Below are 26,967 nucleotides of genomic sequence, written 5' to 3'. Positions count from 1 at the left end.
GTACAGATAATTCTTTCAGATGTTGATTTGTTTTGGTTTGGTCCAGGAGTGGGATGGCTGGATCATATGGTAGATCTATATTCAGATTTCAGAGGTATGTTCATACTCAGTGGCTGGACCAGTTTATGTTCCTAACAATAGTGGATTGGTACACACATTTTCACCAGAATGTGTTGTTTTTTTGATTTCTGATTGAGAGGCATTCTAACTGGGGTGAGGTAAAATCTCATTATGGCTTTGATTTGCATTTCCCTGATGGCTAGTGATCCTAAGCATTTTTTCAAATATCTTTTGGCTATTTGAATTTCATATTTTGAAAAATACCTGTTGGGGCCAGCACCAAGGCTCACTAGGCTAATCCTCTGCCTGTGGTGCTGGTACCCCAGATTCTGTCCCAATAGCTCCTCTTCCAGTCCAGCTCTCTGCTGTGGCCAGGGAGTGCAGTGGAGGATGGCCCAAGTGCTTGGGCCCTGCACCCACATGGGAGACCAGGAGGAAGTATTTGGCTCCTAGCTTTGGATCGACGCAGTGCGCTGGCTGTAGCAGCCATTTTGGGGGCGAACCAACGGAAGGAAGACCTCTCTCTCTCTGTCTCTCTCTCTCAATTAGGTCTCATTGATCAATTGCAGTTAATTTTTTGAAGCATCTACTCTCGCCTTGTATGCAGCAACCTGTTGGAGAACAGGTGCTCTGCATGGAATGTGTTGAGAAATGCGAAATAGGTGACTTTCCTGGAATACTATTCTAATTATCTTGATAGAAGACAGCATTGGCACGTCATCCATTTGGACAAAATGCCAAGATGCATAGTATAAAATAATAGCATTCTTCAGATTCAGATATCGTTAGAAAGTTGCTATTATTTCTTTTGAGCAATAAATGGATTGTAAATTAATTGAAGAACTAAGAATGATTCACTTATTCAGAATTTCATTTAATTAAGAATATTTACTAGGAATTAACTATATATAAGAAAGTACATTTTTAGACATTTATAGAAAAATGTTTATTATTTGTTCATAAATGCTTCAGGAACATAATGGAATTATCTAGTTGTATAAGGGAATGAAATCAAATAAAATTATTGAGACCTTAGGTTATACAAATATTTATTTATTTATTCATTTTTAAAAGATTTTTATTTATTTATTTGAAAGTCAGAGTTACACAGAGAGAGGAGAGGCAGAGAGAGAGAGGGAAGTCTTCCATCTGCTGGTTCACTCCCCAGATGGCCGCAATGGCTGGAGCTGCGCCGATCCGAAGCCAAGAGCCAGGAGCTTACTCTGTGTTTCCCATGTAGGTGCAGAGGTCCGAGAACTTGGGCCATCTTCTACTGCTTTCCCAGGCCATAGCAGAGTGCTGGATCGGAAGTGGAGTATCCGGGACTAGAAATGGCACCCATATGGAATGCCGGCGCTTCAGGCCAGGGCGTTAATCTGCTGCGCCACAGCGCCGGCCCCACAAATATCTACTATATATATTTATTTTCCTATTTTAGATAGTATTACACAGCATTACACCATTGCTTGTATTTATGTCATTTTATTTATATTTATGTCAGTGAGATAAGAATATTTATTAGACGTTTAAATTTTGGGGGAAGTATCCTTGCTTGAATTTTCTCAATAAATAATACTCATTTTTTATTTCCCCCATTCAAAAATTAGTTGAGTATCTTAAAGAATTTAGGTTGTACAAGAGTTAATAAAAATATTTTAACTTGAAACCTATACTAAATAATAAAAAATCAAAATATATCTTAGAGTAAAAATATAGTCACAACCTTTGCATTTGTATTTCTCAACTTGTAAGAGAAAGATTAGTTGAATAGAATACTTCCATAATGGTTTTGTCAATTCAATTAAAGGAACACTACAAAGCCAATTAAATAATTTTTAAAGGAAAAAAAAAACTGTGTACCTAGAGGACTCCAAAAATAGAATCACTTGTGAGAATGTTATTACAGTTCAAATAGTAAGGTAAATAATGGAGTAAGACAGTTGTTTTTCATTATAAAATTTTCAAAATGCAAAAATAGCAAAAGAAAATAGTATGATGATCCAGATTAAAAATTCCATTAAAATTTACTGAAGGTTTCCTAATAGTGATACATCACTGATAGACTGGAATCCATGCTATGACTATTTCTGAACTGTTACCATTTCTGTTTTCCTGGAGTTAGTCATTATCATAAGGTTGTTACTATATTTTTGATGTCCTCTCTATATATATCAATAAACATGTAACACTTTTAAAGATACCTAAATGTTATGATAAGCATGTATTATTTAGGATCCTATTTTATTTTCTTTACCTTACAGTTAACATTCATTCATATTTTCATATGTTAGCTGTGGCTCATTTATTCCACCACAACTTACTGAGTTTTCTACTGATATTTATTTCATGTATATTGTTTGCTGTGGTAATCAAGTTTGAATAAATTTCATTGGTACTACCTCTTGTGAAATTGCAAAAAAGCTAGAGTTTCTCTAAAAAATACTTCTAAACATGCCTGATCTGTGCATCATCAACTTTGTTGTGGCTGCCATTATATGGGCATGTGTCATTATTATATTAAGTGGACATTTTATGTATAGTGCTTATTTTCTCCAAGGTGTTTATATGAATTTATTCTCCCTACCATAAAATATTAAACGTCATTTTTCCACATTCCTGTCAACATTTGATATAATTAAATTTTGATATTTGCCAACTTGATGTAAAACAATACTTTATCATCATTTTAATTTGCATTCCTCTGGTAACTAGTGATTACTGATTAATTGTTTTCTGTGAATCGCTTGTTAAATTTGCCATTTTTCATTTTTTTAATTTGTAAGACATTATAAAGTATCTTTATCATGGATAATAACCTTTTGATGTTTCATGGTTCTAAAATATCTTCTGTTATTCAATATCTCGTAATTTAACTTTGTCAGTGAATCTTTTCTCATTCCAATGTGTAAAAATTATCATTTATGTTCATTTTGTATCTTGCTTAATGTGCTTTTTTAAATCCTGAGATTTCACGTTCTATGTTTTACTTTTTCTATTAAAATTATTAATGTCTCTGGAACTTATTCATACTAACTTAAAAGTTCTTTTTTTTCTGTATGTGTAGGCAATTTACCAGGAATTTTGGAATATTTTGTACGGACAGCACCCCAATCCCTCCCCCCCAATAGAATTGCTATCTTTAATACAACTTAATATTTGTGTTATTTAATTTTCTTGAAAATATTTGTGACTACTATTGGACTTTTAGTATTCTATAACAATTTCAGGACCAATTTTTAAGTTCTGTTACTAGGATTGCATTCATGTCTGGAGGATCAGTGGATGTCATTATGACATTGAGTGTTCTATACATATTTATTATCTTAGTGTCCTTCAAAAGAGTACTACCACTTTCTCAATTGAACCTGTTGTTTCCTACCATGTAATTGTTTTCTCTTTCTTTCCTTTTCTTCTTCCATCCTTTCCTGTCTTCTCTTCTTCCTTCCTTTTACTAGAATACCCCTGTTTTTACACACTTTGTCTTTCCAACTCGTTTTCATTGACATAGACAGATATAGATATTTTCCTAGAGTTTTCAGTGTAGGTAATTAATAATGACAACACATTTTTATCCTTCATTTAATTTTGTGTCTTGTTTCATTAACCATATGTTTGACTAAAGCCTTTACCAGTTTGATATCTGATTTTATTGTGAATGTTTAGATTTTTGTCAGCAGCCTCTAGCTGGTGAGAACTATGCATAATCTAGCTTCATTTTTCAGGTATGTCCTCCTCATGTCTGAAATATGTCTACCACATCTGTCATTTGAATTCCCTTCTACGTAGATAAGATTTTAACAGTGTCTCCTTCCTTTTGTTTACCTTTCTACTTACTTTTGGTTATTGGAGCCCTATATATTTTAAAACTTTGCCATAATTCTATTAAGCTTTCTTTCGTTTTTCCATCCCACTTCCTTCAGTAAGCTAAAAATTTTGGACATTAATTTAAGAATTGACTTTTATTGTGCCCTGAGCCGCTCTGGAAAACTGGAAAAAAACACTATGGACATTTTCCTAATCATGCTTTCAGATGCAGCCAATAATACATGTAAAATTTCAAAGAAACTAATTATACCAAAAGCAGTTAACAAAATAATAAAATAATAGAAAATAAATTGTGGATAAAGACATGTATATGATATATGTGCCAATGAATTGTTAGCAAATAAAAAGTACAATGGCAAGTGAAATGACTTTTGTAACTATGAAGTAGTGAAAGTGTAAATGATATTTTGATATATAAGTAAAAACTACTATTTGACTTAAATAGGTGTGTTTTCTATTATTGAAGGTAGTCACAGGCACTGCACTACTAACTGCTATAGTTTGTGGACTATGGATAGATTGCTAGATTTCTTTGGAGCTGATTATTTCTTCCCCATCTCGGAATCCTACCCATGAACAAATGCAGAGCTGAAGTTCTTGTTTGATCAGTCTCTTTCCTCACAATGGATTCCATCCCTTTGCCCCTTTTTTTTTTTTATCTTTGCAGTTGAGGAAGAAATAGAACAGAAGTAAATCAGAGATCTTTGAGAGACTTCAGAAGATCAAATGAATTATTTTCAAGTTGGGGTTGATATTTCTCCCAGAATATAGAAGAAAAAGATAAAGACATGAAACAAGGATAAAGACATAAAAGTCTTGAAGAACAGAGAACTAAGACATTTTTATAAATAATAATATTATACATAATTATATATGCAATATATAATATAATAATATTATTTATGTGTTAAAGTATAGTAAAATGAACAAAGAATCTAAAATATAGCTAAATAACATAAATAAAGGGTGATACAAGGAAGTCAAACAAATTATGTAAGAAAATTCTAAACATCTCACATTTTCCAAATGAAGGGACTTCCTAAATTCAGAGATAAAATAATTAAAATACAGGGACTGGCATTGTCCTAGCTGCCTGGCTTGTGCTATAGCTTCCAGCTAATGCATAGGAAGGCAGTCTGTGATAGTCTGAGTGCTTGGGTCCTTGACATGTCTTTGTCTGTCTGTTTCTGTCTCTCTCTTGCTCTGTATTTCTCCCTCCATCTCTGTGACTCTGTCTTTCAAACAAATAAATAATAAATAAATCATTAAAATTATTAAAATATATTCAAAGTTTGGCATTGTTGCCACTCATTTATCCTGCAAGATTAAAAAAAACTGTACAAAGCTATAGTTATAAATAAATAATTTATTCATCATGAAGATGTAAAAATTGGAGCATCATTTCTGTATTTAAAACATATGTACAAAAAACATAAGTACATGCATACATAGCAAGACAGTCAAATACTCATATTTCCAGATGAAGATGATGCAACGCCTATAAAATTTTAGGGAAAAGAAGCATTGTGAGATAAATTTCTTCAGACACTCAAATTACAAAATAAGCGTGTAAGGAAAGATAAACATATCCTTACTTTTGATAGAAAGAGACATACTAGCTTCAGTGAATTTTCTAGCAAGCTTCTAGCAGGTTAAAAAAAAAGATTAATGAATAGAGCCAGATTTAGAAATTAGACTCCCCTGTTTATTCTGAGCCTCTACTTTCATTCAGTCTACCAGGTACATTGTTTTACCTGAATTTATCAATCAATTTGAGTGAACTTTCTCATTTTCCCCACTGCACTATATAATGCAGTATGAATTTCCCACTGCACTATATTTTTTTTTTTTTTTTTGACAGGCAGAGTGGACAGTGAGAGAGAGAGACAGAGAGAAAGGTCTTCCTTTTGCCGTTGGTTCACCCTCCAATGGCCGCCGCGGCCGGCGCGCTGCGGCCGGCGCACCGCGCTGATCCGATGGCAGGAGCCAGGAGCCAGGTGCTTTTCCTGGTCTCCCATGGGGTGCAGGGCCCAAGCACCTGGGCCATCCTCCACTGCACTCCCTGGCCACAGCAGAGGGCTGGCCTGGAAGAGGGGCAACCGGGACAGAATCCGGCGCCCCGACCGGGACTAGAACCCGGTGTGCCGGCGCCGCTAGGCGGAGGATTAGCCTAGTGAGCCGCGGCGCCGGCCTACCACTGCACTATATTATACAGTGTTTAGGCATTGTGAATTTCAGCCCAAATTTTATATAAAAAACTATGGTCAATTGAATTTGCCCTCAAGATAGACTTTCCTAAAAATGTGTTTTGAAAAAAAGATTTATGACAATGTATATCTCCTCATCTTTCCTAGAAATATTGACAATAATTGCCTTGAACATAGACTCCACAATATTAGTATGTGTTTTGGTGTCCCAGAATCAATTTTTGAGAAAAAATTAAAATCAAGTACTTACTTGTGAGATAATCCCAAGGATGACAGAGGGAAGTGGGAATGTGAGCCAAGGAAGAGGAGGCTAAGAATAAAATGTGCATTGTCAACCTGGTACCCTATTGGAATCTGGTTAATCCTATAGGGTTAACTGACTCTGGGAGTCGCTGTATGACATGTGCCTCTCAGATTGTTTCCTCACCCAAGAATAGGAGGGAGTTGAGATGTTTTTACACCTGCCCCTATCGACTTTTTAAAAAGTTTTTATTTATTTATTTTATTTGAAAAAATATTTTATTTATTTTGGTTTTTTATTTGAAAGTCAGAGTTACGGAGGAGAGCCAAAGGGAGGGAAAGGGGTGCAGATCTTCCATCTGCTTGTTAACTGGCAACGGCCAGTGCTGGATGATGCTGAAGCCAGAAGCCAGGAGCTTTTTTCAGATACCCTATGTGGGTGCAGGGGCCCAAGCACTTGGGCTAACTTCTGCTGCTTTCCCAGGCTCCTTAGCAGGGAGCTGGATCAGAAGTGGAGCTGCTGGGACTTGAACTGGTGCCCATGTGGGTTGCCAGCACTGCAGACGGCAGCTTAACATTCTATGGCATAGCACTGCCTCCCCTTCCCCCATCAACTTTTATGAGATTTCTTCCTGAATGGTGGAGGAATCTTCCATCTCCTGGAACTTCTGGCCTTCTGTGGAAGGATGAGGAGACCAATGCCATTCCAGGGATAATCTTCAGACAGAGGAAAGAACTTTAAGTCTCATGAGGACATAGATACAGGTCAACCACCTTTAGTACAAACTACTTTGGGTGATTAATGCAAGGACATATTAATAAAGTATTTAGATACAGCTAGCAAAATATAAATGGGTGTGTATATTCAATATTTCTATTAAGTAGGGTGGGATATTCAGGGTACAGAAGACAGACAGGAAAAGAAAAAGAGCTATATAGTTACAGCCATGGTATATATGGTTAATAAAAATATATATATGAAAAATCAGCTGTTAGTAACATAATTAATAATTATTAGTCAAAAAGTCACCTAATTGAACCTATGGATTGGCATACACAATAATAAGAAACATGTATTTTAGAGGTTTAGAAAATGGGAAATCTGTTTTGAAATGAGTTTCTCTGATTTTCATGCATACAGAGGATAAAGAACTTGTAATAGCAAGAGTAAGAAGAGACAGTGTGAACTGAATTCTCCCTACTGAAGTTATCATGTCATTCACACAGCTTCAGATTTCAGTGAAGTGGCGAGAGTAGCTTGGAAAGTTACAATGTCAAGCAGGACTGTTAGAAGTGTCAACTAACTCATCATCCTTCCAACTTATTTTATTAAGTGTATAGTATTCACTGCAGACTATAAAAATTCCTGATTTTTCATGCATCACTGAAAATGGGGAAAAAGGTGGATCATTCCAATAGAGCATTGAAATCTGCGTATACAAATTTAATTTAAAAAGCTCATGTTACTTTTAGTGGCTTTATGAGAGTCACGTTGATTTAGGCTTATTTTTTGTTGAGGAAGGGGTAAACCTAACATAATTCTTAGTGTTTGAGTCAGTACAATGATTAGAGCACAGAGCATCATTCCTGGACACTGTAAGTGGTAGGGAACTTGGATTCACTTTGCTTTTAGATAATTTTATTCTGAATATAGCTAAAGTGAAATAGTCATATCTGATAGTAAGTAAAGAAAGTTAATTAAAGGGGCTGGCGCTGTGACGCAGTGGGTGAGGCCGCCGCCTACAGTGCCAGCATCCCATATGGGCACCAGTTTGAGTCCCAGCTGCTCCACTTCCAATTTGGACTCTCTGATGTGCCCCAGGAAAGCGGTGGAAGATGGCCCAAGTCCTTGGGCCCCGGAACCTGCATGGGAAACCTGGGGGAAGCTCCTGTCTCCAGGCTTCAGATTGGTGCAGCTCCAGCTGTTGCAGTCAATTGGGAGTGAACCAGTGGATGGAAGACCTCTCTGCCTCTCCCTCTCTTTCTGTGTAACTCTGGCTTTCAAATAAATAAATAAATCTTTAAAATAAAAGTTAATTAAAAAGAGATCTCATAGAGCAGTCAGCTGAAATGCAACTTGTGAATTGCATTTTCTGGGCTGTTGGTGAAGAACACACTCATGTCTGAAATGTGAAACCTTTGCTATTCTGAGGCTGAATGTCATTATTTTGCTGGGAATACAATTTTCTCAAACAAAGTGAACAGTTTCCTAGGTTAGGTACAGGAACTAAATATGACCTCACAACTATTGTAGCCTTTGATATTAAAGACAGGGTGTGGGGTGTGTCAGAAAGTCCTTGATGATTTTGCCTCAGCTGACCAAGACTCCCTACAACAGGTCAGGTGATAAACTATCCTTCATACAGGAAACCAAACAGCTGACAAACTGTTTCTAATAGAGCCATGAAATCTCAGTGAAGACTTGGGCCATTCCACTCCCAAGATATGATTACCTGAAAAAAAGGAATGAAACATCAAGCAATCTTCAGTCTTTTGAACCCCTGTTATGTTCTGAGGACTTTTTTGTATTCCTGATACTTTGTAGTATTTTTTTTCATTTGTTGGAGAACTGATGCAGATATATGTTTAGTGCCCCAAATTAGAAAGGATAATTTCTAATGGGGGTGCGATGGCTCTGAGCAATTGCAGAGGCAGTGTCCTGAGTGTGTCCAGGGAGACAGTGCCTGCAGACCTCCTCAGGCTACCTTCTGCAGGTGGGATATGCATGTTGCTGGGTAGGGACATCTCAATTCAGGGAATGACATCCCTTGAGCAGAGGGCTCCCAAAATAGTGTTGCTAATATTCGATCATTGATATATTAAGAACAGCTGTCAAAAAACTCTTAGACTCATGTTTGTCCAGGAGTTTTGGGTCTTTCATTTATTCTCTGGTTTTTATAGTGAACCAACTGATAGATTTAGGGTAAAAAGGGAAAACAGTAACTCCCTTCCCTGACTTTTGACTAAGAATTTCTCCTAAATGACATGCAATTATAAGACTGTAGTCATTTATTTAATGTATGCTTCCAATTTCATTTTCTTTATCCTGCAATTTGCTGAGATCCTACCTAGAAAAATATTTCACATGAATAATTGTGAAAAAGCCATGTAATTTATGTGAAAATGTGAGTGGTATAATATTTTCAAAAATTCCACAAAGCTGTTTTTAGGAAAAAGAAATCAAATATGCAGATATGTTAAAAATAATGAGAAAATGTAAAAGGAGATATATTTTACAATATCAAATCATGCAGATGATGCTATAGATTTAGTTGAGTCTAGCTATTGTCAACATCTAATGAAGAAATGATATAGATAACAAATAAGGAAGTTTGTGAAAAAATAAAAAATAAATGCTGAAATCAAATTTTTTCCTTAAAATAAAGATTGTGTGGGAAATCATTATGAGTGAAAGTTGCAAAATAGTGTATATTAAAACAGAGTAAAAGTTACTTTGAGAGTCATGTATATGTATCCTCTTTGGAAACAAAAATATCCCTTTCAAAGCTAAAGCATACCATTATTGTGACATTATTGATTGGAAAGCTCTGGAAGCAGGGTTTCAGTAATGTGACACTCATGAGTTGGTGGCAGGGGTTTTAAGACAATCTAACCAAAAGGACATTAGAGCTGAAGAAGGACATGTCTCAGATCAGACAGGTTCATTTAACCTGGGGCAAATAGCCCAGATTTATGAGAATCATGCTCTATGACTCGGAGCAGAAGCTGCTATGGAAGTTTGATGCTGTTATAGTGATTGGCTTCATAAGAAGGTGAATTGGACTTAACCTTTTACCTGGGGAAATGCAATGATGTGTTGAGCAGAGGGACTTTGTTAGGTACTAAGCAGAGAACACAATCCTTTCCAGAGATGCCATAAGCTTATACTTCTTACTCTTGCTTTTGGTATAGCTTCTTCATGCATGCTTAGAGATCCTACTGGCTTGTGAGTTGAAAGTTTCTCTAAGTCTCTGGTCTATCCTTTATCCTCCTTGGAAATTTGTACAGGAAATCATGCAGGCATGGTCATGGTGCATAGAGGTTGCAGGAAAGCAAGAATTCTCCATACTATCCAAAGTGATAGCAATTGAATGCAATATCTATAAAAGTCCTAATAGCATCTTTCACAAAAAATAGATAAAAATGCATGAAATTTATTGTCAAGAATACATAATGAGAAAATAGAATTTTTTTCAATAAATGGCATTGAGAAAATTGGATCCCACATGCAAAAAATGAAATTAGCACCCCGTTGTATAATATATGCAAACACTAACTCAGAATGGATTAAAAACTTAATTGTAAGATCTAAAATGATAAAATTCTTACAAGAAAATATAGGAAAATTTTCCTAATTATAGTCTTGGCAATTTTTTTTTTAGATATAACACCAAAAGCACAGAAAACAAAAGCACAAATAAACAGAGTGGCATGAAGCTAAAAATAAGCTTCTGGCATGGCAGAAGAAATACTGAAAATGAAAGAAACAACCTGTGGTCTGGCAAAAATATTTGCCAACTATACTTATACAACTGATAAGGCTAAAACCCAAAACATATAAGGAACTCACACAACTCAACAACAACAAAAGCCCAAAACCAAAGAACTTGATTAGAAAATAGACAAAGACCCTGAGAAGACATTTATTAAAATAAGAAATACAGGGGCTGGCACTGTGATATAGAAGGTTAAATCTCTACCTGCAGTGCCAACAGTCCTTATGGGCATTGGTTTGAGTCCTGGCTATTCTATTCCAATCCAGCTCTCTGCTAATGCATCAAGGAAAGCAGTGGAAGATGGTCCAAGCCCTTGGGTCCCTGAACCCACATGGGAGACCTGGAAGGAGCTCCTGGCTCCTGGGTACAGCCTGACCCAGCCCTGGCTGTTGAGGCCATTTAGGAGTGAACCAGGAGATTGAAGATCTCTGCTTTTCTCTGTCTCTCCTTCTCTCTCTGTGTTTCTGCCTTCCAAAAAAAAAAAATAATAAAAATAAATAAATAAAATATACAAAAGGCAAGCAGGTTTGTATATAAAAGTGTTCAACATCCCCAATCATCAGGGAAATATAATTCAAAACCATAGTGAGATATTAGAATGTTAGAATGACCATTATATATATAAAAAGGAAAGATTACAAATGTTTACTAGGATGTAGAGAATATGGAACCCTGGCACACTTTCCGGGAGAATACAAATTAGTATGGTAATTATGAAAAAACAGTATAGGATTTCCTCAGAAACTAAAAGTACTACTCAGATACAAGATCCAGCAAATGCACTAGTGGGTACATATATACAAATACATATGTATACAAAGGAAGTGAAATCTGGATGCCAAAGAGTTCTTGTTCATCAGAGCTCTATCCTAACAGCCAAGATATCAAATCAACCTCAGTGTCCATGAATAGAACAATGGATAGAGAAACTGTGGTATATATACATGATAGAATATTATTTAGCCTTAGCAAAGAAGGAAATTCTGCTATCTGAGACAACATAGGTAAGCCCAGAAGACATTATACTAAAAAAACATAAGCCAGATATAGAAAGACAAGCACTTCCCCATGTAACTTAAATGTGAAGCTTCAAAATCAAATGTAGAAACAGAAAATGTAATGGTGGTTGCCAGGGATTGGGGACGAAGGAACACCGGGGAAGGGGCAGGACAAATATTAGTCAAAGGGCCCAAACTTTTAATTAAAAGATGGATAAGTTTTGTGAATTTAATGCACAGCATGGTGACTCTAGTTAACAATGCAGTATTTCCTTGAAATTCAATAAAAGGTTTTTAAGTGTTTATACCGCTCCCCACTCCCAGTGGGTGGTGATGGATGTCATTGATTCATTGATTTGCTTTTGCTATCTCATAAGTATTTATGTACACACACACTATATATAAATATAATGCATATACATAAAGCATAAAATAGTCATGTTGTGCACATTGGATATGTACAATTCTTGTCAGTGTTATATTTTTAAAGATAAAGGGAATTGATAACCACAGGAAAATTCCTGAAAACTTCTATGCCTATTTAAGAGTGTTTTTTTTTTTTTTGTTATTGCTATTTTTTTTTATTAAGGGAAAGAGTTTATTGGAGGAAACCCAACAGACTGGAGGGAAGGGGCGAAGAAGGAAAAAAGGGAGAAGGAGAGCATAAGAGAGATAGAGACAGAGACAGAGGTCAGAAGACAGAGAAAAAAGAGAGAGAGAGAGAGAGAGACATGTGTTCAAAAACAGGTCCTTTTAAAACTTTGCCAGGGGGAGGGCAGGGAGCAGGCAGGGAGTGGGCAGGGAAGTTGGAGCAGCAAATCCCACTAGGGTAGGTGTGGAGCTGACACTGGTGGTTGGGCCATGTGGCCACCTGGCTTCTTCCAGCAATGGCGGCAGGGGCTAGGATGGTGTCAGGGTGTAGATTGCACCGTAGATAAGACTGTGCCATTTTACTAACATTCCCCCTTTTGTTTTTTATAAAGTAGGTGTTGTATAGGATTACACTAGTAACAAAAGTCCAGAAGGGGTAGAGGGACAATGATCTGTCTTTAGAGTTACTTCCTGCTGAAATGGGGTGACCTAGAACAAAAGACAGAGTCATTAGTAGAGAACCTAAGAGAGCTGCTGTCTAAACCACGACTAAGTTCTCCGATTGAGAAGGCAAATAGAAACTGACAGAAGGGCTTGATAATAATCAGGTGGGCTCCAAGACCTTGCCAGTTATGAGGCCCAGACCTATTTCTTCATGTTGGTTACATCATAAGGGAGGTGTAAAATTCCTTGGGAAGGCACCCTTTTAACTTCCATTACTTAGCTGGCCTGGGAGGAGAGCTGGCCAGGTAACGGCATGTGGCAACTCTAACAGGAAATTTACAGTTCTGCCTGCAATGTTACTGACCCTACTTGGCCTTCCCCTCCGCAGTGGTGGACACTTTGAAAGCTGGGCCAAGTGAAGGGCTTTTCAGCTTGGAGCCAGCAAGATCTGTGGCTCTGACCTGGGAATCCTTCAACTCCAGGACAGTTCCATGTCCAGTGATCCAATTCTTGGCTGGCAGAGCTGCCAGGGCTCTTCATAAGCAGACTACTGCTGAAGCTCAGGCTTTCCACGTCGAAAACCAATGCAGAGGACTAGCCTGTTGGGCCTCCTTGAGGGCAGATCACTGTACAGAGCAGCCTTTAATTGGCCTTCCATCTATCTTCACATTGGTTCTGATGCCTAGCTTTCTTTTCCTCCTCGCTGTTGTTAAAGCAGACAAGAGGATGCAAATCAAGGGGGTGCTCAAATCCCATCTGTAATCTTCAATGGCCTAAACTAGAAGTCTATAGTCACAGGCATGTTCTGATAGTGGTTTATTTTTAAGGTAGACAATGCCCATGAGGAAAGCTATGTCCTCACTTTAAAACTTTCTCTCCCTTTGTTTGGTCTGAAAGGGAGGTGCATCTAGCTGTGAAATTATAATTTAAGTTTTCATTTTGGCTATGCTGTTACAGAAAATGTTAGCCATCCCTTTTATAAGATATGAAGATCAAACTGTGCATCTTGGATAGACCTTCAGAATAGAATTAATTTCTTAGCTTGAAGAGAATAGAGAAATGAGAGAACAAGTAGGGCTTAGAATAGAGAAATGAGGGAGCAAGTCCCAGATTACTTATCGACAATAGTAATATCAAGTGAAAACTTAGCAAGCAATTTCAACCATTAGGAAAACATTTATCCAAAGGTCCAATGCCTTCTATAAATTTTAAGAATACATGTATTTGGAAACATCTGTTAAATATTAATATGGTGTAGATTGTTTAACCAGCAAATTCAAACACAAGCATATATTGAAAATAGAAAAAATCCAGTCAATATAGCTTAAGATGAGAGGGAGAAGGAAAGAAGGAAAGAAGGAAGGAAGGAAGGAAGGAAGGGGCCAGTGTTAGTGGGTTGAGCCTTTGCAATGTTGGCATTTGGAGTGCCAGTTCTACTCCCATTTATGCCACTTCTTATCCAGCTTCCTGCTAATACACCTAGCAAAGCAACAGAAGATGGTCCAAGTGCTTGGGCCCCTGCCATCCATTTGAGAGATGAGGTTGGAGTTCTGGGTTCCATGTAGGGAGTAGGGAGTGAGCCAGAGATCAGAAGACCCGTCTTTATTTTACTCTCTGTCTTTCCTCCCATTTCTGTGAAGCACTGTCTGATAAATAAATAAATAAATAAATACACATTTAAAGAAATAAAAACAGGGAAGACATTTGCAGGGATAACATGTATCTTCTACAATCCAAGTTTTAAGATGCATGCCATTGATAATCAAAAAAGAAATGAAACAAGGAGCAATAGTGTGTGATGGCCCAGGGATTGCTACTGCTTCCATTTCTTTTCTTTATATCCCTTGGTATAACAGCGTATCAGCTTTATTTTACATACACGTGTTTATTCCATTTTATATATAATGAATCAAGTTAATATGCTGATAAAGATATTCAGTAAACTTTCCAAGCTTAAAAAGTAGAGAAAATATTGTATCAGACAAAGGTATGCTACAATTGTCTACATTGTAGACATAACTATAATTTAGCTTATGTTAGTATTTTGTGGTATTTGTCTAAAATCTCACAAACATGTTTTTTCCTCTGCATCTCTCTGTTGAAATAATCATGATTCTAGATTTCTTTGATATTATTCTAGTGTATATTCCTGTATTTTTCTACAAAGATTGGTATTGTTACCAAGCCACACTTGGAGATCTTCAATACCACACAATTGCTGTCACAGAGTGCACATCATTCTTCAGTTTGTTTTTTCTCACCACATATTACTGCTTTTGAGTGCTTATACTGAGAAGCATAGCTATAGTTTATTCAGTTAAAGTAGTATGTAATACCTGTTGCATGAATAATCTTTAGCCTGTGTTTTGTTCTCTACTACATTTTGTGATTACAAACATTGCTGCAGTAAACATCTTTGTGCACCTGTGTGAATATGTTTTCTGGAGAACATCCCAGAACTGAAACTGAAGTCTCTGAAAGTTTGTACCTCTCATCATCAGCCTTATTAGGGATTTCTAAATCATTCTCTAAAGTGGTAACCTCAATTTACTTTTCCATCAGCAATATGCGAGTTCCACCATCTCCATCTCCCCACCCAAACTATATTTTAGAAGGAAATTAGATAACAGTTCTAGATAACAATCTTAGGTTTTTTTTATGTCTGTTTATTTGAGATGAGAGATGAGAGAGAAAGAAAGAGAGAGAGAAGGAGTGAGAGAGAGAGGTCATAACCCATTGATTCCCCCTCAAATGCTAAGAATTCAATCCAGATCTCTCATGTGGGCAGCAGTAACTCAACCGCTTGGCAGGAAGCTGGAGTCAGGACCAGAGGCTGAGAATGGAACCCAGGAACTTCAATATGGTGCCTGGGCTTCTTCACCACCAGGCTAAAGGTCTATTCCAACATTTCGTTTTGAATTTTCTTTCTCGCCTGATATCCAGTGAAGTCATTAATGTTTATGAAAAAAAAAGTATGATTCAAATAATGTATCCCACTGGCAATTGGATAATAGAATTATCAACAATAAAACATTGTATATTAAAATATGGGGGATACAGCTAAAATGCCAAACAAAGTTATGTTTGGTGCATTGGCTCTGGGTAAACCAAAGCCTCCACTGAGATTTCTATCTGCAGGTGCTTGCAGGTGTTTGAGTTTAAAATGTATCCCATGTGGTCCGGGAACGGTACAGAGGAATAGATAGGATGAGCATGGGAGGGTCCTCCAAGAAGGTTTGGGATCACAAATAACACAGTGTAAATCTTAATACCCTTATCTTGGGTATCAAACACCAGACATGCAGACATCTGCAGAGATAAAGTGCAAGCGTTCCCAGACCAGCTGTGAATCAGCTCCAACTTCATGCTTGACACATGCCATGATGGTGGAGTGGGAAGTACATGGAGGGGCACAGGCAGTTCCAGAAGGTGAGACTCTGAGAAAACACAAGAAAAGGTGACAACTTATTATCTGGGTTCAGATTTGTTATTTGGGCAGCTACATTCAGTGTAGGATTTAAGAAACATAGAGAGGGCTGGCGCTGTGGCTTAGCGGGTAAAGCTGCCACCTGCAGTGCTGGCATCCCATACGGGCATCGGCTGTTCCACTTCCAATCTTGCTCTTGGCTATGGCTTGGGAAGGCAGTAGAAGATGGTTGAAGTCCTTGGGCCCCTGCATCCACATGAGAGACCCAGATGAAGCTCCTGGCTCCTGGATCCTGGCTTCGGATCGGTACAGCTCCGGCTGTTGTGACCATCTGGGGAGTGAACCAGTGGATGGAAGACCTCTCTTTCTCCCCACCCTGCCCCCCGCCTCTGCCTCTCTGTAACTCTGCCTTTCAAATAAAAATAAATAAATCTTAAAAAAAAAGAAACATGGAATATAAGGGCCAGAAAGGAATTTCATACATGTAATCAGAAGAAATTTCTATCATTTTCTTTTACTAGTCCAGAAAGACTGATCCTTTCAAAACACAGCATCTGCCTCTTCGGCACACAAACATATCCACTGTAGTTGGTGACATCTGAGCCTGCACCGAGGAACTCTAAGGCTTACAGAAAATATAAAAGGCGAAATATGCTTTTGTGATGTTGTGTTCACTATCAGAAATTCCCTAGGCCCTGAGTTCCTGGGCCTGTTTCTGTAGCTCTTGGTTTGCTCTCCAGCTCCTGGAAATAGCTTGCTTACCTTCTCTCTGCCCTCATAGACTGTTTCTGCTGAGACTTTTTTTTTTTCCTCCTCAACCTAATTTTTAAATCAGAACAAAACTCTGAAAATGCTGGTTACAGCCTGCTGTGTCCCTCAAGCTATTATACAACTACTCTGGCTTTCCAAAGCTTTTCAAGTTAGCTAAAAAGGCAAGAGAATAAACTGGTGTGAAAAAAGAAGGAAGAGATGCAGAAATTTGAACAGTTTCAAGAATGACAACAGAACTGGTACCTGAGTTTCAACTTCAGGACTAAAGCCGGTCCATGGGAAGTGACACTTGTAGGGGCGGAACAAGCACAGTAGCTGTCCACAGAGATGCAGTGATTGCTTGTTGAAGATGACAGTGGTACCAATAATAGTGCCATCTCTTATGAGCCATGGATAGCACGGTGGGTTTTAATGTATCATTTCCGTCAGTCTGCACAACAATCCCACAATATGGATGCCATTGCAAGGAGAGAAAATACAGGTCTACTAAGATTAATTCACCTGCTCAACTGCACAGAGCAACTTCGCCATGGATATGGGAAAGGGAGATGGTTACACGAATGCCACACATGGGTGTTAATATTCCTGTTTTATATCCACTGCAAAATAAACTCTACCTTATTTGGTGAACTAAATCAGTGGGCCAAGTACAGCCTGTGGCCTGTTTTTGTAAATAGTCTTACTGGTGTAAAGCCACCATCATTAATTTACATAATAGCAACATTCGTTGTCTAAAAAAGATTATTTATTTACTTGGAAGGCAGAATGACATAGAGAGAGGGAGAGAACAAAAGAGAGACAGAAAGAAATCTTCCCAAATGGCCATAATGCTGGGACTGGGCTAGCATGAAGCCAGGAGCCAGGAACTCCATCAGGTCTCACATATAGGTGGCAGAGGTCCTCGTACTTGATTCATCATCGCTGCTGCCATTTCAGGCACATCAGCAGGGGAGAGCTGGATTGGAAGTGCAGCAGCAGGGACTTGCAATGGAACTCTGGTACGGGAGGCTGGCTTACAACAGAGTAGCTTAACCTACTGTTCTGAAGCTCTGGCCTCAAGCACAATCATTTTCACAATCTAATAAAGATTTCGAAAGAGACCATTTGGCCTGAGAAGCTGAAAGTATCTATTATCCAGCTCGTATAGAAAAAAAGTTTTAGCCTTGTCCTAGTGCCCACTTCCTTGAGAGCTTTTTGGAGTAATCTTGCTCTTCTTTCTTCTCTGATTCCTTCATGTTGGATTCTAATGTGCAGCCTATACTAAGAAGCTGAGCACTCTTTCTAGATGTTCTCAGGCGATTTTTAGAGTATTAGTTCTGCACAAGATGTTTCAAGTTTGGCAAGTGCCCTCTTCCAATCTAGCCCCCTACTTTTTCCTAAGGCTTCAAGCAAAAGTATATTTTCCCAACACAGAGTTCTTGTGTGATCAGGGCCTCTCAAGAAAAGTGTTTTAAAAGTTTGGATGTCCATGTTATTTTGCTCTTTGCTACATTATTCTGTAGCTCATTATCATTTTTTTTTAATGATGGGGATTACAAGAATCAGTAAACAGATCATGAAATCCTGATTTTATCACTGAATGAAATGAAATGTGGCACATTTTGGGTGTCTACCGAATATCTCTTAGCATGAGTAGGTAATTCTGAGCCAGAAACAGTGAGGAGAGTATTACAAGGAGAGCGGTCACACTAGCTCTATGAAGTGTGATTCACAGTTCCATGAGCTCAGTATCTTTACCATATCTCTGTCTCCAGCATGAAGTATTCTCTCTTACTAAGTATTTGCTGAATGAATGTCAAAACCAGAGGTGACCAAGTTGTCTTTTTCTAAAATTCCACTAATTCTCAAATTTCTTGCTCAACATCTTACCAAATTCTAGAACCAAAAGAACCTCCAAGCAGAAGAAATATACCAAGTTTCAGTTATCCTGTTCTGTATGTTGGCAATATCTCATTTTTGCTATTGGTACTATTTTAATATTCCGGGATCTACACCTTGTGACCAAACACCACCTTGAATCCTATTATGTCACATCTATAAGAACAGGTATACTCCCATTGCTCTGTAGTCATTGATGACACAGTTGGTGGCTTAGAGCAATGCAATTGATTGTCTGGAAGTCAGAAGTCTGAACTGGGTCTCCCTGGGCTAAAATCAAGGTGTCAGCAGGGCTGTGTTCTTCACGGAGGCTCAAGGGAAAATCTGCTTCCTTGTCTTTCCAGTTCTTAGAAGTCCTCTGCATTTATCTAGGAGCCAGGAGATTTACATCATGGGTGAAAGAAAAAAAAAATCCAGAGATAAAACAAAGCTAGAAACAGGTTGTCCAGGTGTACCAATGAGAAAATCAGGCAGGAGGTTGAAGCAGGTACTGTGTCAGACAGAATTTCCACAGGTGTCTGCTGTCTTCGTTCCTAATGAATTTAATTGGCTCAAATGCTTCATGGCAGTTCTGTACCCGAATCCTGGCTCCCTTCTTGTCTCTAGTGTCAGGCCTTTGTCAGGATCAAGGGTATGTAGCCTTTGAACATAGAGGAGGCCAGATAAGCCTCCACCGGACAGTGTTTAGCAGTAGCAATAGGTGAAACTCCAGCTCATAATCCCTTTCCTTCGCCTTCAAAGCTGGAAATGTAAACTTGCAGGTTCTCATTTGCTCTTTTCCTCTCTCACCTCTCCTTTGTCACATCTTCTCTGACTTTTGAAGCCTCCTGTCTCTCTCTCACAGGGACCTCTGTGTGGACTTTGGGCTCACCAGAATATCTTCCCATCTCAAGATCCCTTTCCTACTCACACCTGCAAAGTTCCCTATACACCCTGGGAACTGGGAGGGAGACATCTTTGAGGGAGTTGTATTCAGCCTAGGAAATAATCTTTTCTTCCTTAGCTGAATCAGCCCATGGTTACTTTCCTGGTAATCCAAAGCTCACAGAGAAAGGACTGCCACAGAATGAGGCTTCTCCAGACTCCTGCCTATGATCCGCCACAGCTCTCCCTGAGACCTGCCTTCCCCTTCGGCTCCTGCCTTCTGTCTGCTGCTGAAGCTCCCTGTGTCTCTGCTGGAGTTTCACGTATTGCTACTGCTAAACATTGTCCGGTGGAGGCTTATCTGGCCTCTATGTTCAAAGGCTACATACCCTTGATCCTGACAAAGGCCTGACACTAGAGACAAGAAGGGAGCCAGGATTCGGGTACAGAACTGCCATGAAGCATTTGAGCCAATTAAATTCATTAGGAACGAAGACAGCAGACACCTGTGGAAATTCTGTCTGACACAGTACCTGCTTCAACCTCCTGCCTGATTTTCTCATTGGTACACCTGGACAACTTGTTTCTAGCTTTGTTTATCTCTGGATTTTTTTTTCTTCCACCCATGATGTAAATCTCCTGGCTCCCAGATAAAGCATTATTCCCAAACGTGCGTGACAATTATCAACTTGGCTTGGCCCCAACATCTGTTACCTTCTTACTCAGCTGTCTCAAATCTGTTCTGAAAAGACCTAGGGAGATTGCTACAAGGCTACCTGGGACCTCAAGTGACTGTATCAGTTGCAAGGCTCCTGTCTGCAAATGTTAAAAATAGAAAATAGAAGTCAAAAAAACAACACTGAAATCAAACTAGAATCTCTGGTATACTCATATTTCATTTGAAAAAAAAAAAAAAAACTACCACAGAAATGTTTGACAGGAAGAGTAACAAGAATGCTCATTTTAATCACTAGGAGACAAACAGGGCTTTCTGCAGCTTGAAAACAAAGACTAGACAAAAACTTAACCATGTGTTCAGCTGATTCCTTCACCAGCTGATTAGAATTTGATCCATCATTAATTATTTTCTTGCTATCTGTTGGTTTTTGGACTTTACATCACTATCTAAAAATATTTCAGAATCCCTGAAACTAATTAAAGCTTGGAAGGTTTTGATGAGGCAACTGAAGCTGATGACCTGTAGGCAGGTGCTGGGCTTTCTGGAAGTGTTTATTAGGAGAAGCTCAAGGGAAAGATACAGATGCTCCAGCCCTGTTCATTAGATTCTAGGCCATGCTCAGGGATCAAGTGGGACCAGATGTCAGACTTTGGGAGAGGCATCCAGCCAGGGGGCTGTGGAATTTTTAGCCTGCATGACAGGAGAAGTACCAGCTCCAACCTGGATACTGAAGGGCCAGGTTCAGACCCGATAGTCCCAGTTTTAGCAATCTGCAAGATTGCTTGCCTTCAATACTTGACGGCAGCACCTTTCTCTGGATCTTTGCAGGAGGTACCTCTAGGATGTCAACATTCAGGAAATCAGAAATGCATTTGGAACATGTTAAACCTAGGTGCCGGTCCACTCCCTTGAACTCGAAGAGATCAAGGACACAAGGGGTCCATTCACTTAGAGTTCACCAAATAATCAGGCTCAAGCAGAAGTTGCTCAGAGGGAAACTATTTGTGACAAGACAAGAGGAAGGTATAGGTTCCTAACAATGTAGTTCTCCATGGGAAGCAGCTTGCTAGGGCTTTAATTGCAAAGCTTGGAATAATGTTCTGGATGCAGAAAAGGGGGAGTCTGAGAATCCTTCAGGCCTGCCATTTGCATCTTTATACCTTGTATGTTGAAAAATTTGACAAACTGGTTTCTTGTGCACATTTGATCATTCCTTGCTTTTGGTCATCTGGCTCTTCTCAAGACAAGCTTTCTTGGAACATTCTCTAACAAGCAGGTTCTGATGAGTAAATCATTTCAGAATCTCTCCTTGTGTCCCAGTGCCTCCTGTCTGCCTTAATCTGACAGCCTTTGTTACAGGAGTGCAAGCTTCAGGTTGGAAACTGTCAGTTTTTGTTGTATGGTTGTCCAGTCTACAGCTAAGCAAAAGTATGTTATAGAGTTGAACACTGCTAGCATCTGCAGTTGAGCATGAGTTCAAGAAAATGACATAGACTTACATAGGAAAGGAGAAATGTAAAAATTTTTGCATTTTAATTAGTTTAAGGGTTTTGAAATATTTTAGACAGTACCATAAAATTTTTAAAAATATATAAATCAATGAATAGTAAGAAAATTCTTAATGAGTGAGTCAAACCTCTTTTCAGCTCTGCTCATTTGGACCAGCCATGACTAGTCAACAGAGAGCCCCGCTTGCAGGTGAGAGTCAACCCACTGCTTGGTGGAGAATAGATTAAGATTTCCCAAGTTCCAGAGAAAAATCACAGTAGGGAGAATTAAAAAAAGTGTGGAAGAGAAATTTTGGATGAAGGACAGTTCTTCAGTTGACTGGACGGTAACTGAACATTGCAATTCTAAGCTTCCTTGTCGCTCTAATCCTGGAATCAGGCACAGGACAGAGGAGGACCGACAAAGGAGGAGAATCCAGTTTTGCAGTTCAATTATCTTCCTTGAATATTGGATTTCTGCTTTCTAATCTTTGTGTTGACTCTGTTTTGCTATCTATCTTAGCATCATTTTAAAAATTATCAATTAAGTCTAGAAAAAGCAAACAAATCTTTTCAAAAATATTTACTATTTATTCAAAAGCCAGAGTAGTTACACACACAGAGAGAGAGAGAGAGAGAGAGAGAGAGAGAGAGAGAGAGATAAGAGGAGATCTTCCATGTGCCATTCACTTCTCAAATGCCTGCAATAGCTAGGACTAGATCCGGCTGAAGCCAGAAGCCAGGAACTCCATCTGGGTCTCCCACAAGTGTGGCAAGAACCCAAGTACTTGGGTCATCATCTGCTGTCTGCCAGGCACATTAGCAAGAAGCTGATGGGCAGCAGAAGAGAGACTTGATCTTAGACACTCTGAAATGAGATTCAGGCATCCCAAGCAGTAGCTTAAACTGCTGGGTCACAATGCCAACTCTAAGAGAGCTTTTAATAAAAGGAGCTCTGTTAATCAACAAATTAACACCAAAAGTGTGTTCCCCAAATAAAGGAAAAGAAGTTTCTATATAGAGGAATTTTCTCTCCAAATTCTCCATGAAGTCTGCTTATGCAAATTAAGGATTCAAGGTTACTGAGTTCTGATTGGTTTATGCAAATGACTGTGTGATTTGTTCAGTTATATTGGTTTACTAGAGTTCGCAGTCCATTGGTCAAATCTGGCTCTTCAGAAACAGTAACTGGGCGAAGTCCTAGCACTTGTTAAGCGGTTTAGTGGTTTTTTTCAGAAAAAGGGTAGTGATAGCTTGCTTTGGCCCAACAGTATTATAGATTCTCTTTCTTTCTTTCTTTCATTTTTTTAAAATGTTTATTTTATTTATTTGAAAGGCAGAGTTACAAAAAGAGAGGGAGAGATACTGAAAGAGAGGTCTTTCATCTGTTGGTTCACTCCTCAAATGGCCTCAACAACCAGGGCTGGGACAAGCTGAAGCCAGGAGCAAGGAGCTTCTTCCTGGCCTCCCATGTTGGTGCAGGATCCCTGGCAATTGAGTCAACTTCCGCTGCTTTTCCAGGTGCATCAGCAGGGAATTGGATCAGAAGTGGAGCAGCCGGGACTCAAAGCTGTACCCATATGGGATGCTGGCACTGCAGGCAGTTGCTTTATCTTCTATGCCACAGCTCGGGCCCCAATTCCATTTTTTGTTAGGCTTTTACTTAGATGGGAATCCATTCTATCTTCCCTCCACTCACAGGATAAAGAATGTTGCAGTCTGGACCTCCATCGTCCTCACTTTCTGGATATTCTTTATCCTATGCATCATGACTTAGCTTGAATGTTTCTTTCCCTTTAATGCTGATGGAGAATGCTTCCCATGTCCTCTCATTGATAATTTTAAAAGAACAAGAGTTTTACTGAAATAGCATCTATTTTGTTATATCTGACTTTCAAAATAAATAAATCTTTTAAAAAAGAAATTCTATGAGAAGTTCAAAGTTGGCCTCCTTTAAATAAAAAGTTGCTGCAAAACTGATTAAGTTGAACATACTGCTGCAAAGAATTTCCCTGATTCTGAGATTTTGCTCAGAAACTCCAAGCAAGGGTTAAGCATCTGTCCCTCAAGGCCCTCTGCTCTTAAGTCCTTTCTTTTTGAGAGGACAATTTTATTTGTACTATGATCATGTTTTATTTAACTAAATACTTTTTTGGTAAAAATAAGACAGTGTATTAGTATACAAGGGAAAACAATAGAGAAATGAAGCGACAGCAGCCCTGAGGATTCAAATTCAAACACAAGAGAGACAAATGGCATATCGACAAGACTTGAACATGGAGAGGGACCAGGAAAGACCTGCATTTTCCGTGTCCTGACATAATCCAGCAGCTAATTTTCTCTTCTTGATCTGCCAAGCACTGAGAGGAAAACCGCAATACAAATCTGTTTCTGCCTACATCCACTTAAATTCCTACCACTTCCTTCCCCTGGCGGTTCTACACTTCATTTTATTCCTCTCACATCACTTCTGCTTCCTCACAAGTTTGTCCTCCAATTTCCATTCACCTCAACCCAACAATTCTATCCTTGTGTCTCACCAACCTTCACAGAAGTTGTAACATCCAATTTCATTGAAAAGGTAGAGATGCCTGGGACTGACGGCCTTAACTTTTTTTGTCTCTGCTTCAACATCTCAATCTTCAATCTAGTTCTAATCTAATCAAACTCTAGTTAATAAGAATTAATCTAATCTTGAATTAGATTTCCCAACTAAGAACATTTTGATAGTTGTCAACATTTTAAAATACCTTTTTGTTTTTCAAGTCTGGTTCTCACATTTGGGCTAGATCATATTCATTTTTTTTAAAAAACATCATCTGAATTTTGTTCTATTAATTAACTTCCTCTTTTGTTTGCGTATATAGTTGCTTTATTTGAATTAGATCATCCTTCTTTTAAAGGGATTAGTTTTGATTGCCCAAACCTAAACAAACATAACATAAAACAAAACCACTGGGGCTGGCGCTGTGGCATAGTGGGTAAAGCCGCCACTTGCAGTACTGGCATTCCATTTAGGCGCCTGTTCAAGTCCTGGCTGCTCCACTTCTGATCCAGCTCTCTGCTATGGCCTGGGAAAGCAGTAGAAGACGGTCCAAGTGCTTGGGTCCCTGCACCCACATGGGAGACCTGGAGGAAGCTCCTGGCTCCTGGCTTTGGATCTGCACAGCTCCGGCTGTTGCGGCCACTTGAGGAGTGAACCAGCAGATGGAAGACCTCTCTTTCTCTCTGTAACTCTGCCTTTCAAATAAATAAATAAATCTTTTTTTAAAAGATAATTATTAAAACAAGACCACAATAAAAATACTATCTTTAAAAAAGTTCTGGGCTGGTGTGTGAATTGTGGAGCAGTGATTGAAATACTGCCTGGAATGCCTGCATCCCATGTTAGAGGTCCTGGATTCAGGTCCTGGCTCTATGTCTGATTCCAGCTTCCTGCCAATGCACAGCTTGAGAGGCAGCAGGTGATGGCTCAAGTAGTTGGATCCCTGTCACCCAGGTGTGAGTCTTGGCAGCAATTCTTGGCTCCTGGCATTTGCCTGGCTCAACCCTGGCTGTTGCAGGCATTTGAGGAGTGAATCAGCATAATAAAGATCTCAATCTGTCTGTCTCTGTATCTCTCTCTTCCTCTCAAATTAAAACAAACAAAACTTGGTCACTGAAAATAGGTTTCTTTATTTCCTTATTTCATTTCATAACTTCATAAGAATGTAATATATACATACTACTTCCACTCACTATGTCACTTTCTTTTTTTAAGAAAAATATGTATTTATTTAATTTGAAAGGCAGAGAGAGAGACAGAAAGAAAGAGAGAAATTCCATCTGCTGGTTCACTACCTGGATGGCCACAGTGGCCAGGCAGAAGCTAGGGGCCAGGAGCTAGGTGCCAGCAACTTCATCCAGACCTCCTTAGTAGTTTGCAGTTGCTCAAATATTTGGACCATCTTCTGTTGTTTTTGCAGGCACATTAGCAGGGCGCTGGATCAGAAGTGGGGCAGCCAGGACAGGAACCAACATCCATATCAGATGCTGGCTTAGTGGTGGTTTAACCTGTTAGCATCACAATGCTGGCCTCATACCCTCTCTCACTTTCTATTTTACCTCCTCACTAACATTCAGCATTAAAACATCAGTTGCAACCCTGACAGTTTTTTTTTTTTTTTGTAAAGATGTATGTATTTATTTGAAAGGCAGAATTACGGAGAGGGGAGAGGGAGTGAAACACACACACACACACACACACACACGAGAGAGAGAGAGAGAGAGAGAGAGAGCGAGCTATCATCCATCCACTGGTTCATTCCCTAAATGGCTAAAACTGCCAAGCCTGGGACAGGCCAAGCCAGGAGCCTGGAACTCCCAAGTTTGTGGCAGGGGACCAAGTACTTGGGCCATCTTTTGCTGCTTTCTCAGGTACATCAGCTGGCTCTGAACTGCAACAACTGGGACTTGAGCCAGTGCTCACATGGGATACTGGCATCACAGGCAGGGGCTTAACTCATTGATTCACTACGCTGGCCCCCCAACACTGACAATTGCAGACCAATCAAATATTCCAGAAAAATTAACAAATGATATGGAAAAGAAAAATTATAATTAGAATCCGAATTTTACAAAGTTGGCCTTTTCTTATCAATCCCATGCTTAATCTCAGAGACATTAATTTTAGTTTCTTTAGCTCACTCCCCACTGTTGCCTTGCTTAGCTGAATTCTATGCTCTAAAGGCCACTTCTCCACCTTGTCTTGTTCATAATCATGTCATCATTCTCAGAACCCATGCTGGCTTGATGGGGGTTGTCTGGAGTCCTGGGCTTTAGTTCCTTCCAAAAACTTAACTCAGACAAAAACTCTTGATAACTCACAGTGATCTTCTATTGATGCAATCCTGTGGCTTTATTTTTATTTATTTGCTCCTCTTGTCTTCTGTACATAATGGCTACTGCTGACTAACTGCTCTTGACTTTTGCCATGACTATGATGTTTCCATTTTACTGAC

This window comes from Oryctolagus cuniculus, chromosome 10 (assembly GCF_051225735.1).
Source record: "Oryctolagus cuniculus isolate XC-2025 breed Fujian yellow rabbit chromosome 10, ASM5122573v1, whole genome shotgun sequence".
Taxonomy (NCBI): Eukaryota; Metazoa; Chordata; class Mammalia; order Lagomorpha; family Leporidae; genus Oryctolagus; species Oryctolagus cuniculus.
Note: the sequence above shows the minus strand (reverse complement) of the source record.